This window comes from Heterocephalus glaber, unplaced genomic scaffold (genome assembly GCF_053883595.1).
Source record: "Heterocephalus glaber isolate CG9 unplaced genomic scaffold, H.glaber_assembly_v1.0 deba00001550, whole genome shotgun sequence".
Lineage (NCBI taxonomy): Eukaryota > Metazoa > Chordata > Mammalia > Rodentia > Bathyergidae > Heterocephalus > Heterocephalus glaber.
Genome location: NW_028258343.1, coordinates 2,677,097 through 2,694,463, shown reverse-complemented (window position 1 = coordinate 2,694,463; position 17,367 = coordinate 2,677,097). Strand labels below are relative to the sequence as shown.

At 41.2% G+C, this 17,367-nt stretch overlaps 1 protein-coding gene across 9 annotated transcripts in view; it reads left to right on the top strand.

Annotated features, from left to right (window-relative positions):
- The window catches only part of Map7 (microtubule associated protein 7), a 165,174-nt gene that overhangs the window by 29,517 nt on the left and 118,290 nt on the right, over window positions 1-17,367 (top strand). Inside the window, exon 1 of one of the 9 annotated variants that reach the window (XM_087190233.1) lies at window positions 15,434-15,495. The exons of the other annotated variants lie outside the window; for them this stretch is intronic. The gene's annotated coding sequence lies outside the window, so the exon portion shown is untranslated. Of the gene's footprint in view, window positions 1-15,433; window positions 15,496-17,367 lie in introns of those variants that run through there. 9 annotated transcript variants of the gene reach the window in all.

The following is a 17,367-nucleotide window of genomic DNA, read 5'->3' as shown; positions in this document are numbered from 1 at the left end:
GAATGTCTCAGCTCCTTTAAAAACATTCCTGAATAATGTGGCATAAAATCTAAGTAATCTAATCCATCTTCAAAAGAAGTTTTCCCCTTTTGCATCTGATCCCCTATATAGAACTATAGAATTTCAAGACAGGAATATACCCAATTGATGGGAATATACTCAACTGCTGCTTCAGGGATATATCAGTTTCTATGGTTCAAAAACAGGATACGAGGAGAAGTGTAACTGGATTGACTAAGAGTGAGGGGCCACAGGTCCAACTTAGCCACAGTTACCACAAATTCAGGCTAGGAATTTGGGAAAGCCTATGTGATATGATAAAGTGCTGGATGGGAAGTGGCCTTATTTAACCCTTCCAAGCCCATTTCCCATCTATGAAGGGAAATTAATAAAATCATGCACATAGGTGGTGATGAGAACTAGAGAAAATATATAAATTCTGGAACTCATGAAATGATAGTTGTACCATGGTAATTTGTAACCTGACCGCTTCTACCTTCTGTTAATTTCTGCCCTGTCTGTTGAGGGAATGGCCTGGCAGTAGGACCATCAGCCGGTCTATCCTAGCACTTCCATCAGTCTTTCTATCACATAGCTGCTGCCCTAGTCTATTGTCTACCTTTGCCTTAACTGGCTGTGAATGAAAATTTCTATGATGACTGAGGGCTGCCTCTTTTCTCCAGTCTTTTTAGTCACTTTCCTACTATAGGCATGAATGACTAGATCCTTGTTCTGTGTTTATTCGTGTGGATCAGAATTGCTAGACATCAGGTAGATACTCATGAAATACCCTACAACTTTGTCGTGTTCTGTGAAGGAAATAAATTACCCTTATGGGAGATTACCTCACTTGTTATTTTACATATGATTAAAGGAGTGTCCCTTTTATTCCTTGGGATTAATGGAAAACTTCTGGTCTGCCTTCATCGGGGAATAATAGCAGTAATCCTCTGCCACCTTGGAAGCCAGTTCAAAACAATTTCCCTTAAAATTTTCAATTTTCCCCCCACACTTCTGATGTGATATATGTGTGTAAATTGCTTGATGGAAATACCTTAGGCTTTTGGGGAGGTTTCTACCAGAGAGTTCAGTTTGAATGCTTGTTCTCAGTAAGGTTAGCGTCTATCTTTTATTTCGAACATCTTATCTCTCTGCTAGTCTTGTTTCTTTCACAGTCGGCAGTAAGTGCTCAGACATGTAGGATGGCGAAAGTACTGAATTAAATGTTGAATGCTGCTGTTAGCAGACATACATGTCTTTGTGTCCGGTGCAGTGGATTCCGTCTCACTCCAAGGGGGAGAATTCTCCCCTCCGCCCAGTGTGGACCCTGCTCATCTGCTCCCTCCCCTTGCCATACCTCATCAACTCCTGCTTGTCCTTCAGCTTAAACATCACTTCCTTCAGGATGCCCCCAAGCCAGTTCCCAGGCTCTAGGCTCAGTTATGATTTCACATTTGTCCTTTCTTGTGCCAACCAAACTGTAAATAAAGTGCTTGTTTGCTGAGTGGTTATTGAATGTCTCTGTCGTCAGCTAGACCAAAGTTTTTAGAAAGCAGTCAGTGTGTTTGTTAAATCCACACCACACCTAATACAGAAGCTAGGGTATGGTTGGGGCCCCCTAAATATTGGCTGCATAAACTTTGATTAAAAGTTGACAGGAATACACTCCACTGTCTTTTATGTTTATAACTGATAGTCCTAGGAACTTTGTCTTCACTCTTCCAGTTGAAGCATTCTGTTTTTCCATCAAGCCATCGTGTAGCACTTGAGGGAAGTGCTTTCTGGGTGCCTATTCCAGACCTCCTGGACCATAGGTGGTAGTCAGATACAGAGGCACAAGTCCAGCTCTTCTCAGGACTGCATAAGAGGCAAGCCACTGGCCCTGCTGTCCAGGGAGGATGAGGGGGCAGAGCCTGGGGAGACTCTGTCCAGGCCTTTGACCATGGCAGGGCCAGGACTTTGTTCTGAATCTGCCAAAGGCCTGAAGATACCAGATCAATCACACCCAGTCTGGTGATATGACAGTGACTTCTGTATTAAAAACCTTTGCCCACTGACCTTCCTGTGGAAATGATTTGTTAGTTTTCACCTAAGACACTGTGGCCTGGAGAGTGTGCAATGACTTGAGTCAAATTCTAGTGCTAGGCAGTTCCAGCAGCGCCCTCTACCCTCATCTTTCCCTGAACTGCTAGAGCTCCTTGTGAAGTGTTCCTTTTGAATTTGTGGTGTTTTCTCACTGTGGCCATGTTTGAAATACTATTAGCATTCACTTTCCTTCTGAACAGTTGAAATTCACTATCATGATTGTGAAGCCTAAATTACAAAATGGAGGAAATACGTAAGAAATCCTCAGTGAGTTTAACTCCCTTTGAGCTCTTTGTCTAGTAATGTCTCCCATTCAAACCTGCCCCTGTGTGGATTAGGAAACGTTTTAGAAAGACATAGAGCTGCACTAATTTACCCAAATCCAAAGCATAGCTAGTCACATTCCCTCAGGTCTCCCACCCATTCCAGGGCATCTCATTAAGCCACCCTCAGAAATTCCCTTTTATACTTCTCTTTTATAAACCATCTCTGCATCAACCATTCATTCATCCATCCATCCATCCATCCATTTCTTTATTTCTTTATTTCTTTCTTTATTTATTTATTGTAAGATCCAGAAAAACAGGTTCTTTGTGAGTAGGCCTTTCAGTCCGCAGTATAAAGATGCAAAGTGGCAACTGAGACAGCAGGATTCACAAAAACCCCCACACGCCGTTTTTACCCTGGGCTTGCTTGGGGAGTCATGTTTTCTTTTTTATGAGTCTATTGCCTCTGATTCTTCTCTGACATAACAGTAATACATTTTTTTCCTAATTTATACATGATGTTGTTCCTCTTCCTACAGCTTCCTCTTTCCATCTAGTAGCTTTAAAGTACAGTATAATGGCATTAACATTAGCATGAATTATGAATGGAACTCCGGACTAGCCAGTTTGTCCACCACCTTTACACATTTTCTTGCAATCCAAGTAATTTCAAAGTCATCTTCACTGCTACAAGCTTCAGTGACTTGTACATCTACTTTGAAGCTCCGTGTGGCCTTCCCTTCAACTCCATTTAGCCGCCGGCAGTGAAGGTGCCTCTGTGTTGGGACTTGTTTCTATTCCATCCACCTTGTGGATACTGTGAACTCAGAAACTGCCCTGGGCACCTACAGACTTCAGCTTCTGTGGACCCTCACTTAGTGCCTACCACATGCTAGGCAGGGTGCTAGGTGTGTCCTTATATGTGAGCTGCTGGTCCTACCAGCTCACTGAAGCCTCACCCTTCTGAACTCTGCATCCTCTACACTGCCCCAGCCTTCCCCATCCCTCTGTGTTCTTAGAGTCACATGCCCTCTTCCAGCTCACAGGCCTTTCTTCATCCTGAGCTCAAGGGTAGCCATGTCAGTGATGCACGCAAGAGCAGTGAGATCTGGGCCTGCCTGTGGGCTCTGAGCTCCCTGCTTGGGAAACTGTTCCACTTTTTTCCTCTCTCACCATCAGCTGAACCCTCTCTTCTGCTGGCCATTTGTTTTAGTCAAATTCTCCCACAAGGGTGCTCACCTTGCTCACTCTTAAGTTTATATGTTCTGCCAGTTTGCTGTGAATATTGAGGAGGTATTAAATTAGCTTCTGGATCATAATTTACTCCCTTGATTAGAGAGAGAAAATAAGTAGAAAGACATACAGCCTGTGTTTTTAAACTAAAATTCAGTGATTGGGAAGAGAAAATGAAGAACTTCTGTTTTCCTTTAATGTGATTTTGAAGAAAGAGAAGGATAATATTTGCAAAGACTGTTGGCCACTGACTTTGGATTTAATGTAATCCTGACATTAAAGGATAATTATAGTTCGTTATGTGACCAGTGACAAGATTTTTTGGTGAAGCATTATAGATAAAAGCTAATTGAATGTTCCAGGCACCATCTAGATTTGCTGCTCACTTCTTATAGGTCACTGTAACCATAGAGGCTTCATGAATGAGTTAATAGAATTACTGATCTATATCTTTTTACTTCAAGAGAACAAAGTTAAAGAATGAGGCCATAGTCTTTCAAGTTCAGAAAGGAGAGCTTTAATGCAAGACTTTGGGGTTTCTCATTCCTGTCTTCTCTCAACAGCCTGTCATAATCCTGACAGGGTAGGACCACTAAGGCATTCCCAGTAACCTGATATTGATTTCTTCCAAGTTAGGTACACTTTAATGAACCTGGGCTATAGGAAATTGCTTGGCTGAATACATGGCTACTTCAGTTTTCCTCCAGCATGTTTTATTTTCAAAATTTACTGTTATGTATAGTGTGAAAGTTAAAACAAAATATAAGTAAGAAACCCATCCTGAGTTGATAGTAATTATTCATCTAGGACAGGCCTGTAATGCTGAGCATGACTGATTCCTCCCTGGGGGCCTGAGACTCCAAGCTCCTTAGAGTCAGAAGTTGACTGAGGAAGAGCAGGTGTAGCCACCCGAATCCATGGTGGATGTGCTATGGGATGCTTGGCCAATTAGGGTGGCTGTGGCGTCATTATCAAAACCTAGGTTGCTTGATCTCTGATAAGTCAGCCTATTAAGAAAATTGATTTCCTTATCCTGCTTTTGATGCCTCAGGACTCCTAATGATATAATAGGTCCATAGTAGTGTGGTCACTGGTAAATCACCCAAGTTGGGCTGTAATGTCCTAGGACAGTGGTGGGGAACCTATGGCACGCGTGTTGTTTTTCCTTTAAGACAAAAGATGTTGATGTACAAGTTGTTTTTTCTAAACTAAAACTTCAGTATTCAGGTTTAATTGCAGTATTGGCACTTTGCAATAAATAAGTGGGTTTGGGTTGTAGTTTGGGCTCTTGTCTCTAAAAGGTCCACCATCACTGTCCTAGGAGCATCTCTGAAATTTAAACTTGGGGTTCTATGTTAAAGCAAATGTTGAGTTGGGGCTGCTGACCTGTGAGCAGTGTGCCATGGTCTCTTAAAGATGCATGCTGTAGGAATGAAAATTTGGACTTCAGGTCCAGAACCAGTACGTCATCTCCTACCTGCGCTTCTGGCAAGGTGCTGGGTAGTTCCATTCCTTGCTTGATTCACCCAGAATCTGGGACAATGACAAATTCTGTGCCATAGGGTTGTTTGGATTAGGTGGATAGCATGCTGGATGTGCCTATAAGTGCATGAATAAGTCAGCCTCTACATGGCAGTGGATATTATTTGGGATGTTTTCTTAGTTCAGGGCTTTATCTTAGTAATTTAGAGAAACCAGTATTTTTGAGAAGACTTCTGTATTCTAGGAGACATGAAACACATGAACAGAAATTTGTATCTGGTCTATGAGAAAATTTAAACAAGTAGTTCTGGCTTTAGACAGATCCTCCTCCCCTCTTTCTGAGATGGAGATTTATTCCAGTTTTCTTATATCTTAGGAAAGAAAGCTCTTCCAATCAATGGGAGTTTGTTGACTCACCTGTGTTAAGTTGGATCGTTTTCATATCCATGTGGGGCTCATCCCAGTACTGGGACTAGGAAGGCAGGCATCTGCTGTTAAAGACCTTTTATTGGTTCTAGAAATTTCCCAAAGCTTGTAAACATTAAAATATTCTGAGACCACCACAGTTACAGATCCATTCCCCTAAGAACTCACATCCATGTTCTTCTCTTCCCATGTTTCTCTTCCCCACCTATAGATAAACCTCAACTGTAGTTTGTGTAAAGTATTATTAACTCCAGCCATTTAGCAAAGGGTTCTTCCTCACAGATACCCTACTGCTATGCACAGTAATGATTATGCATATTCTTAGGTAAACATTAACCTGTTACAACTTGTTTTGATTGCCACAGTAATCTTTTATGTATTCAAGGCTCTGAATTTGATGTTCAGGTTTATATACTTATAATATGCATATTGGAAGCAATATTGAGGTTGTTCTGTTTGAAAAAAACTGATTTACTCTAAGAATTTTCATCAGTGTAACATTAAACAACAAAATAAAGAAGTTCTTTTGTTTCCTCATTGATTTCATGAGAAATAGAAATTTCTCAAGGCTTAAAATAAATTCCTAAGTGTTCTTTACCAGTTACTTTGGTTTTATTATATCAGCATGTTTATACATTTTCTGAGGGAAAAAAACAATGATATTAGTACACAATTCATAGGCACTATGCTAATGATAGTTTTTCCCACCATGGAAGAGATACTGTGATTACGTGGCTCATATTGTATGTATGTATGTATACTGAGGCTTGAACCCAGGGCCTTGGACATGCTTAGGCAAGCACTCTACCACTGCAGTGTATGAAGGTCTCTGTTTTCTCATAGTCTCACTTAGACCTGATTTGATAAGACACTTTGGTTCTTGTTCTTGGTTGGTTTCTGTTTTTCTTTTTTATAGTGGTTGTGGGGATAAACCCAGGAACTTGTGCATGCTAGACAAGTGCTCCAGCACTGAGCCACATCCCAGCCCAAGATAGATAGATAATTTTTTAAATAATGGAAATAATAGCCCTGTTTAGGTGATTTTTTTTTTCCACCTTAGAAGAAGGTGGGAGGAACCACTGCATCAGTAATCAGATTTTAAGCTCATTGTTTTTGTCAGTACCCGGAGTCACTGGGGTAAGAGGCAGATGGTACCACTATTGTGCAGACCTGTGGAGAGAGTGGTTTTCATCTCACTGCTGTGCTTGCTTCCCTCAGAGCTGAGTTTCAATTCCCTTTTCGGAATAGTGCATCTGGTTTATGGATCAAGGCATTTTGTTTTTCCCTTCTTATTGCTTCTTCCTTTTGCCCATTCAGTGTCACTACTCTTGGGTGCACAGAAAAGAAGTGAAGTACAAAAAGTTACATTGGCTTTCTTGATCAGATTATAATAAAGTTTCAGGATGAAGGATATTAGTGGAAGGGAGGAGAGAAGCAGCGTTTGGAGATTTCTGGGGAGAACTTGTGTTAAAAACATCACTTAAAATCAGACTAGGTAGTTCTTTTTGGGTTTCCATTATTCATGGAGTCCTTGGACCTGATTAGCATTTGTAAAGTATGAACTCTACAAATGCAAGGCATTATCATGAATAATTAAAAGGTAGGGAGTTAGCTATGGTGACTGTGGGTTTTTCTTTTATTACCATGGAGCTTACTTTAGTTAACAAGAGGAAGCACAGACTTGTAGACTGCTAGTCTGCCAACCTCGACAATGCTTTCAGCTCAACCACATGTATATATGATTGCTTTATCTTCCTGGAAAAAGAAAGTTGCTTTGCTGTATTTTTGCTGTCTGTCTTTATCAGCTGTAAGAATACAATCTGTCTGAATTCCAGAGAGGAGAGCTCTATTTAGCATAATCATAACAAACTAAGAATAATTATTATAACTTAATAATTACTATAATTTAAAACTGCCCTCGTTCTTGCTCTAACCTGTTGATTCAGGACCCATTAGCTCCTACCAAGTATCACTCTAAAAATTTGGGGCACTTCCCAGGGGTATCTGATGAGCTCACCAAGAAGTTCTATGCACTGGTACCCCATCAGATTCCATAAGGCATCTCTCCATTGGTGCTCTGCATGCACTGCTCCTCCATTTATGCTATGTAGTTGTGTTTTCCAAACAGGGGTCTAACACTCTTTGTGTAGGACAGTAATGAATGTGCAAACAAAAGAGTGGTTTTAATTCAAATCAATTTGGGAAAGACATTTCTTTACTGTAGGACTTGTAAGGGCAATTAATATGCAATTATGAATCACTAAGCATGGAACTTAGTATCCTTATTTGACTAAGGAATAATTTTGTGCAGTGTATATGTGTATATACCACTGAGGGAAATTCTGTTGGGTGTGCATTTGTGCATTTGTAATTCTTTAGGAAATTTTTCATTTGAGGCCTCATGGTATTAAAATGAGCTGGTATATTGCAAATGGATAAATTAGTTTTAAAAATGGCTTCTGGTAGATTCTTTAACAAGCTCTTGCATATCTGAAGCTCTTTCCTTCTTTAAGTTATGGATGTTGAGTATTTTGTTCCAGCAGTGGAACAGGAATGGGGCTGTTCCTGTGAGTGTACCTGGCTATGTAGTTTAGAAGTCTTTGGAACTGTTTGTGGGAGGAGTTTGGAAAAGTTTGGAGATTTGGGCAAAAGAAGCCCTACAATGCTATAAGTAGAGCGTGATGGGTGATTCTGTTTGGAGCTCAGAAGGCAAGAATACTGATAGGAATGTGAACAGTAAAGACCAGGCTTATGAATTTCAGGTGGAAATGAGGACTCTAGTGGAAACTGGACTACAGGCCATGTGTGTTTCATTTTGGCAAATTTATTTATGTTTCATACATTTCCTAAGACTTTGTGTGAGGTATAACTCAAAGGTGATGGACTCATTTATCAGGCATATGACATTTCAAGACATCCCCATGTACAGTTTGTGGCATGGGTACTGATGCCTGCTTTTAGCCAAATTTGCAGTGAGAAGCAGGAGCAAAAAGCAAGGCTGAATGTCTTGAAAAATATGTAGTTTCATTAGAAAGCAAGCACCTGTAATGTTGAAGACTAGGAAAGCATGATTGCTAAAAGATTAGCTTTAAAGAGACACCAAGTACCTTGTCTCGGGACAATAGAAGAGATTGAAGGCATTTCAGGAAATGGCCATCCATCATGGACTCAAGAGTAGTAAAGGATAACCTCTTGTGAAAGACATCACTTTGAGAAGGGAAACCCAGAGCATTCTGCTCTTGCAGGACTGCCTAAGCAAATGTTTTCCCAAGTTTAGCCATTCAGGCACTCAGAGGCAACTTTAGCCATGAAGGAGACTGGCTACTGTTCAAGCTCACAGCAGACTTTGGGATCATCTACATGGTTCTGATTTTGCAGACATGCAGAATGCAAGAGTTATGGGGTTAAGGATGCTTTCACTCAGATTTCAGAAAAAAACCTGGGAGACCAGGCAGTGTGATCCTGAGAGATCAGTGCATGAAGCTGTGAGAGTAAAGCTGAAAGTACAGTGGAGACCCCAGAAAGTTGGAGATGCCAGGAACATGGAATTTCTGCTGAGGAAAGCTACAGATAGTGACCAGATCTAGCTCAAGAGAGAGGCCATGTGTGCTGCAATAGACAAGACCATAAGGTAGAGCTGCCCAAGTCCTTTGGTACCCACATCTCACAACAACACTCCCTGAGTGCTAAACATGCAGCTACAAGATTTAATGTTTGACCTGCTGGCTTTCAGTCTTGCTCTGGTCTGATTCATTTCTATCCCCCTATTCATCCCTTTTGGAATGGGAATGATTACCCTGTGCCGCTGTATGTTAATTATGTATTTAAGTTTCTTTTTTTATTTTCACAGGGACTCACAGCTAAGTTTGCCTTGATTCTCAGAGGAGAGTTTGGACTTGGACTTTTCAGTAGTGCTAGGATGGTTAAGACTTTGGCAACTCTTAAAGAGGCACTAAATTCATTTTACACAATGAGATGAACATGAGCCTTTTGGAGACCATAGAAAGAATGTTATAATTTAGATATAAAATGTCCCCCCAAACTCTCATCCATTCAAAAGTGGGCCTTTTGAAAGGTGATTGAGCCATGGTGGCGCTGTATTCATCCGTGGATTAATCCATTGATGAATTCATGACTAAATGTGCTGTTACAGGTAGTGTCTGGTTGGAAGAGGTATCTCCCTAGGCATGCCTTTGGAAGATATGTCTTCCTCCTGACTCCTCCCTTCTTTCTCTGCTTCTTGGTTGCCATGAGTTTGAGAGGCTTCCCTCTGGCATGCCTTATCTGCCATGCTGTTTCTGCCTTGGAGCCAACCAACCATGGACTGAATCTTCTGAAAACCATAAGCCAAACTAAAGCTTTCCTCCTTTAAGTTGCAGGTATGGAGTATTTTTGTCCCAATGATAGGAGAGTGACTAATACAGTTCACGCATATTTATATATACATTTGTAATTTTTTATGGAATTCTTCTTTTGAGACCTCATTCCCAGTCTGGCTTGTGGTAGATTCTTTGACAAGTTCTGGCATATCTGAATTTCTCTTAAAGTTAAAATTGGACCCTTGCTATATAACAAAATCTACAAATCTAACCTGGGTGCAGGTAAAAAAGTGCATAAAAGGGAATCTCAGTATATTTAGGTTGTTGCTGTGGAATCTGGAGGCAAATACTGGCTCAGTGAATGGGAGGCTCTGGTCTTTAAAGCCATTGCTGCCTCTGGCCCTTTGAATTCATAGGAGGAATCTTTTCTTATTCTGTACCCTCATAGCCAGACTGTGTTAGAGGAGAAGGCAAAATTTGTGGTGGGAACTCAGCTGTCTCTACCAGGGCCTTATGTGAGAGCTACATGTGAGCAATTTATGGTGCATCTGTCTGGTTTCTCTGTTCTAGTAGGATGAGCACAATGAAAGTTAAATCATGCTATGGTTTGATTTTTCTGTAACATACATGTTTGGCATATATATGTTTGTGTATGTGGTTTTTTTTTTTTTTTTTTGGTACTGGGGATCGAACTCGGGACCTTGCGCTTGCGAGGCAGGCACCAGAACCACTGAGCTAAATCCCCGGCCCTATGTGTGTGTAAATAATAAAAGATATGTGGACATAGGTGGATATATAACTGGGATAAAACAAATGATGAAAAAGATGAGACACAGGAATAGAAAGGAAGATCAGAAGACCAGCACTGTTTATTCTGTTTGGTTAGTAAGAGAAATGAGAATCACCATCATGAGTGGAGCATTTTCCTTGTTGAGAGTCCTGAAGGGCCCTTTTCCATATGTTCTTATTTAATTCTCACAACATCTCTTAAAGGAGATGTTTAGTCTCATTTTACACAGTGGGATGCTAAAGCTCCATGGTGCAGTAAGCAGCTAAAAGTAGCACAATGTAGAGTTAGGGGCCAAGATGCTGACGCATTGCCTGCGGTGGAACTAGTAGTGGAAGGGAAGTGAGCTCTTCTAATCATAGCAATCACCATTTGTAGTGAGGAAGGTGGGACTTGTAGGGTTAATTGCCTGAAGCCTCATAGAGCTAGGCTGCTTCTGGCACTGTTAGTGTGAATTGGAGGAAATAAAATGTCAGACATGGTGAGCTATTTCAGCATAAAGAATAAGGGGAGATGTTTAATATTTTGGTTCCACTTTGGAAATATATTTCATTTTTTTCTCAATATAAAAGCAGCACCTGGTTGTTTTTAAAAAGTCTGTAAAATGCAAAATATACATTGAAATAAGATTAACCACACTAATCTGAGAAAACTGCTGTTGACATTTTGTATGCATGGGTTGAACATCCTTAGCCCAAAATCCAAAGTGCTGTGAAAGCCAAAACTTTTGGAGCACTGACATAATGCTACATGTTACTTCATGATGGGTTGTAGTTAAATGCAGGTGCACTAAAAATATTGTATATATTCAGGCTAAGCTTATAAAATGCAAAACAAATGCATTTCATGTTTTCTGTTTTTCAGCTGCATCTCTTGCACTTCCTTCTGCTAAACTATAGACCCATGATGACGAACCTTTTAGAGCTTTCAATGATACAAACAGCCTGCTGCCATATGCATGCTTTAGGTTCACCACCACTGCTAGACTAACAGACCAGTGTTTGGTGTTTCATTGATTCTGTCCCCAAGATATGAATGTATGCAAATATTTCAAAACCCCTCCAAATCTGAAACACTTCCAGTCCCAAACATTTCAAATAGGAATAGTAAGCCTATATTTTTCTTAGTTTTTTTTCTACATGTCTTTCCAATAATTTGGAAAGTAAATGCTCTACTTTAAATCTACTAGTTGTTACTCTACCTAAAGCTTTCCCCAAATGATTATTGTTGCCTTTGTGTGTGTGTGTGTGTGTGTGTGTGTGTGTGTGTGTGTGTTCTGGAACACCTCACAACTGCTAAACATTCACTGAGCCATACTCTCCCTCCTCCCCACATTGTCTTGATCTTACATTACTTGGTAGTGCCAGAAGATATTTTTATTCTGTTTTATAATAAGTGAGCTTACTCTCTCTTCTTAACAGGAAAATTTAGAGAAATGTTTAAAGTACGTGCTTGCTAATAAAGCAGATACCAAACACCTGCTTCTCAGGACTCAGTTAATCAGAAGTTTGCTTCTCCTCCTCCAACCCCTATGGAGCCAGCAGAATGCATTCAGAAGTGGCCACCAGGGCGACTTTGCTGTTTTAGCATTCCTCCTATTAGAGGAAGGCCCTATCTCTAATATTACCATGGGCACTGAAGAAAATTAAATTTATTTAAAGTTTGTCCTGAAGTGGTTCAACGTCAGTGAAAGGATTTTTCCTAGATTTGAGGCAACTCTAGGCAGTAGCCAGATAGATTCTCGTGTGTACAAATGCACTTAGGTGAGAGATTAAAATCAAGTCAGATATTAATGCTATCATTTATAAAGGAATTGAGCAAGAAAATTCCATTGGAAGAAGTAAACAGTGAAATTGGGATGCCAATGAAATATGTGGAATTTGGACTTTTGAGCAAAACTGTTTAATTATAATTGTCAGTATTGAGCACTTTCTATGTGTCAGGTGTTTTATATAGATCATTTTATTTGAATCCTCAGTAATTACATGATGGATAAAAGAAACTACCAAAATCCATCTTTATGAGTAAGTTCACACTCAAAGACATTAAATTGCTTGCCCAGGATCACACAGCCAGGAAGTGCCAGAGTCTTAAGTAAAATCGGTATTTAACAACTTGGGTCCATTTGTAGATTTCTGATTGTTTATTTCCTTCTCTTGGATCTTTTTTTGTGTCTTTTAGCTGCATCTGTTGTACTTGTTCTTTTTGTTGTTGTTGTTTTTGTATTTTTTGGTATTGGGCATCAAACTCAAGTCCTCCCCAAGCACTCTGCCTCCAAGCTATGTCCGAGCCCCTGCACTCCTTCTTCCAAGCTCTGAGCTAACAATATCCTTGCCCAGGTTCTTTGGAAAAGGCACTGGTTCACAGGGACAGTAGGCAGCTGTGGTTTGGGTGTGGTCTGGCCCTTAGCAGTTCTTGTTCTGGAAGCTTGGTCCCCAGGGTGATGGTGGCAAGGTGGTGGGACTGTAAGGGCTGGGGCCTTGTGGAAGATGGTTATGTTGTGGGGCAGCACCCTCAGAAGGGATTAGTGCTGGTCTGGAGTGGATTCATTTCCACGAGAGCAGGTTGCTATAAGAGACTGAATCTGGCCCTTCCTCCACATGTACCCCTTCCATACGTGGCCGGATCCCTGTCTGCTGTTATGCAGTGTGGTAACACAGCCAGGAGACGCCCTTGGAATGCCAGTCATGCTGTTTGGACCCTGCAGCCACCAGAATAGTGAGCCAAATGACCTCTATATGAAGAACCCAGCCTCAGGGACTTCATTGTAGCAGCGCAAAACTAGTACAGCATGTGCCTCTAGATGGGCATATTGCCTTTAGGCTACAATAAAAATAGCAGAGATCACCTTTGGAGCATCCTGTAATTTTTGAAGATCTTACATTTTGAGCTTCAACCCATTTTTAACCACTCATTAGACTTGGAGACCCTGTGAACTCAATTCAGCAGGAGGAAAACTATCCCTTTCTGCCACTCTCACTGGTCTGTATGAAAGAAAACCAAAACCCTGAAGATGAACTTCATATCTTTTGTTCAGGACAGGTTGGCGGCAGTACTGAGCACAGTCCTTGCAGGTGAAGTCTGATGATCAGGAGAGCAAGTTCTAGCCCCTAGACTGGAGGAGCCTGAGGCAGGTCATAGGGGCAGCCCTTTGGTTCTGTTTCAGAAGAGGATTGTAGCCCTCTGTCTACATGGTGGTGAAGGACTCATTGAGCCTCAGAGCAGCTGGCCCAAAGAGGAGGCCAGAGCTAAGAAAACCTCGGGGATGGAGCCACTATCCTGATAACTTGCTGCATTTTCACACCAAACTAGAGCTTTTTCTGCCTGGGGGCCATCAACTATGAATACCTGTAAATTCCTCTCATTATTTAAGCCAGCTTAACTAGGTTCATAAATACTTAAAATTGGACGTGTTCTGTATTTGTTTCCCAGGGCTGCCATGACAAAACACCATAGTCTGTGTATCTTAATCAAGAGAAATGTATTTCCTCACAGTTCGGGAAACCAGATGTCCAGGATCAACATGCTGGCCACATTGACTTTTTCTGGGGCCTCTTTCCTTGGCTTACATGTAGATGGCTATCTTCTCTCTGTCCTTATGTGGTCTTCCCTCTGCATGTCTGTCCTATCTCTTCCTCTTATAAAGGTACCAGTTATGCCGGATCAGGCCCATCTTACCTTAATTACCTCTTAAAAGGTCTGATTTCCAAATATGGTCTCTTTCTGAGGTGCCGGGAAATACTATTTCAACATATAAATGGGGGTGGGGCACACAATTTTCCCCATAACGTGTTCTAACTGATTTTTACAGTATTCTATGTTTATTAACCATTCTTGCAAGGAGAATTGGAGTAAATTGGTTTGGGCCAGTCAGAACCCTCTCATGGACCCAGGTAGAGAGATTCCCATATACAAGGGAGGGTTAGAATGGCTGTTGGGGACACAAGCATGGTGTCCACTACAAGCCCTTAATACAGTTATACAGTTCCTCATACTGGATAAGCATTCATTGTCTGTTAGTTTTTTAGCTGCTATTACTATTTTTTTTTTTTTTTGGTACTGGGGATCGAACTCGGGTCCTTGTGCTTGGGCAGCAGGCGACAAAACCACTGAGCTAAATCCCTGGCATGCTATTACTATTTATATGTGTAAGCTGTTGATAGGAGATAAATTTGGACTTTATCTGTGTTGTAAGGCTCCTGGGTAATTATCAGTATGTTATGAAGGTTATTTTTTATTCATTCATTCATTCAGTTGTTTGAGACAGGGTCTCACTGTGCAGTTCAGGCTGGCCTTAAACTCATTGTGTACCCCAGGCTGGTCTCAAACTCAAGATGATCCTCCTGCCTCAGCCTCCTGCGTGCTAGGATTAATAGGTGTGCACCACCATGCCCACCTGAAATTTTTTTTGAAAACTCTTTTACTGGTTACATAACTTTTTTTCTAACAAGCCTGTTTTTATAGTTGCAAATACAGGAAGACTTTCAAAAGGCAACCAAGCCTTCAGTAGGTAAGGTGTTTGCTTCAGCCTGGAGGGTTTTTTCCCACGCCTGGGAGTCTCTATACCTGCCTAGTTCAGTGTAGTAAGCTGAAATTTCATGTCCAAGGGAAGGGACAGGAGTTCTGAAAAAATTAGTCCAGGCCCACCTAAAGGAAATATAGCTGCTCAACCTCACGTTAGCATTCACAGTCAGTTAACTTTTACTGTGTAACGAACCACTCCAAAACTTAGGGCTTTTCACAGGGGCATGTGATTGTTCCTAGTGACACTGTGAGCTGGACTGGTCAATCTTTAGCTCATCTTGCCTGGGCTCACAGGGGCCCCATTTACTGGAGGGCCTGTCTGCTGGCCAGGATGTCTGCCATCTTCCTCGTGGAATCTCTTGTCCTCTAGTAGGTGAGACCCACTCAGTGATCTCAGGGACACATCCAGGGGGATGGAGACAGAAGCTGCAGGGCCCTCCAGGCCTAACCTTGGAGGCTGCACATGGTTACTTCCGACACATACAGCACACGGTCAGCATATCTCAAGGACAGCTCCGACTGGAGTTACAGCGTTTATTGCTATGATGAGATTTGGAACTAGACAGAAAAAACTAGATCCAGATTTGAATTTTAGCCCACTACTTGAATCTGTGACACCTGGCACTTAAAACCTCTGAAACCCAGTTTCTTGGTTGTAGAATGAGGTTAAGAGAATTTACTAAACTTGAGCGAAGATTAAGGATTATTTGGAATGTTTAGTAGTTATTATTATCATTGTGGTTCAGAGATGTTAAGATCGGCGTTTGTGGGTTGGTGGGAAGGCCAGAGGGGTGCTGGGGTGGAGGTGGGTTACCAGTGACTGACTGCTGAGCCACAAAGCTTGGCTCCACGGCTCTTCTTTCCAGGAACCCTTCTTAGCCCTTAGGTCTGGAGGCATCTTTGTAGCTTTGGGATTAGGCAAAGCTCTGATTTCCTATAGCAGGGGAGAGACGTGTTTCTCAGGTTGACACTATGACCCCACAGAAGGCAATATTTAGGTTATGGTCAAATGTGCTCCAGTGCATCACCTAGGAACTGAGTTAACTTATATAATGGCAGGAGAAATATTTGTAAAATTTGAGCTAAATGCCCTATGCATATGTTGGAGGCTACCAGTATACATGAAACTGAGGAATAGTATTCTAGGTGAAGAGAAAAAGAGACCCAGAGAAATAGGATGTTGACAAACATTTAGACATTTTCCTATTGTTTATTGAGTGTTAATTCCCTGTAGGTTTTTGTTGGTTTGGTTGGTTGGTGATACCAGGGACTGAACCCATGGCCTTCACACTGAGCTATGTCCTGCTAAGTCACTGAATTGCCCAGGCAAGCTAGAACTTAGGACCCTCCTACCTCAGCCTCCCAGAGTTCTGGTATTACAGCCATTTGCAACTACACCCAGCTCACAACTCCACGTAATTTTAACATGAAACTTGTCCTTCCCATTCATGTGTTAGTTGCATGACCTAAACAAATGAGACACACGTGAGAGGATGCTTCTTTGTCTGTCTGCCTGTGAACACCGTGGCTTCTCTTCTCCTGCAGCCACAGGTAGTTAGGAGCTGCCAAGAGTGAGTATGGGCACTGTTCACCCTGCCACGGCCTGTCAGGAAGCTCAGTGTGGATATTTTTTCTTCCATGAGAGGAAAAGAGCCAGCATTTTCACAAGCCTTTAGTCTGCCTTTTCTTCAAATGCCAAACCCATAGTTTGGGGATGTGAGTCCTGCCTTTATAATCATTGCAGCATAAGAAACTTTTAGGCCATTGTCAATGATTGAATATTTTCCTCGGACTACAACATTCCTTACAAAGTTAGCCTTTCTTGAGCCTTCACTTTTGAGGAGACTTTTAGTAACTGATTTCTGCTTTCTTATCAATATTTTCAAGTATTTAATTCTTATTTCTTTCGATCTGTCTAATAAAATTCAAAGGAAAAATTCAGGATTTGTGATCCTTAAACATAGCTGTAATATAAATTTGAAAATGTCATTTCCAGCAAAATGTATAGATTATGGAGATATCTGTAAATTATATCCAAATGCTGTCCTTTTTCACATTGTGGACATATTAAAATCCCACTTTTAAAAAAAACTTTCCAAGGAAAGTTAGTGTATCTATCAGGAATTTTTTTAAGTACATGTTTTCAGTACATAATGATTATCGTTGTGCACTGGGTCATGCACATAATACATCTTAATTCTTTTTCTCGCTTTTTTTTTTTAAATTTTTCACCCCCTACCTTCTC